The 945-nt window shown below is 36.4% G+C and overlaps 1 pseudogene; it reads left to right on the top strand.

The window, feature by feature from the left end:
- Positions 1-945, top strand: part of LOC141441246 (uncharacterized) — a 14,660-nt pseudogene that overhangs the window by 574 nt on the left and 13,141 nt on the right.

Genomic DNA, 945 nt, shown 5'->3' with positions numbered 1-945 from the left:
AAACAACTTTCTGTTCAAAATTACTTTTTAAAACGTGCGCTGTACAGGATATCTTTTTTTTTTTTTTTTTTATCGACTGGATGGCAAATGAGCAAGTGGGTCTCCTGATGGTAAGAGATCACCACCGCCCATAGACAACTGCAACACCAGGGTATTGCAGATACGTTGCCAACCAAAATTCGAAATAGCAAAAAAATTTTTGCTGCGCGGTTTTTAGGGTTCCGCAGCCAAAATGGCAAACACGGAATCCTTATAGTTTCACCATGTCTGTCTGTCTGTCTGTCTGTCCGTCCGCGGCTTTGCTCAGGGACTATCAATGCTAGAAAACTGTTATTTTGTACGGATATATAAGTAAACTCTGCGACAAAATGGTACAATAAAAAAATCAAAAAAAATTTTTAGGGTACCTCTCATAGACGTTAAGTGGGGGTGTTTTTTTTTCCAACCCTATAGTGTGGGGTATCGTTGAATTGGTATTTAAAACCATTGGGGGTTTGCTAAGGCGATTTTTCGATTCAGTGATTTGTTTGCGAAATATTCAACTTGAAAGTGCAAATTTTTATAAAATCGAGCGTATCCTCCTCTCCCCTAAAATCTAAACCGGTGGGTGGAAAAATTTGAAAATATTCAGGATGGTAATAAGTATATCAACCTTTCAAGGAAAACTATAGCGGATAAGTTTGCTTGAGAATTATTAGTAGTTTATGAGTAAATAGCAGCCTAAGGTATTTTTTAATACCTGAACTTGGAAGATTCCGAATAAAATACGAAATCCTTAGAAAAATATTACTTATTTGTTTCGTAATGGCTACGGAATCCTATTTTGGGCGTGTCCGACACGCTCTTGGCCTGTTTTTCTTTATCGTTTTATGAAGTGACGCTTAAATGCTTGCGTATTTAGCCAACAGTTTCAAAATTTAAAACTAATTGGACTATTCATAATAA

Source organism: Choristoneura fumiferana, chromosome 23 (genome assembly GCF_025370935.1).
Source record: "Choristoneura fumiferana chromosome 23, NRCan_CFum_1, whole genome shotgun sequence".
In the NCBI taxonomy this organism is placed as follows: Eukaryota; Metazoa; Arthropoda; class Insecta; order Lepidoptera; family Tortricidae; genus Choristoneura; species Choristoneura fumiferana.
The sequence above is the reverse complement of the archived record's forward strand: the minus strand, read 5'-3'. Positions and strand labels throughout refer to the sequence as shown.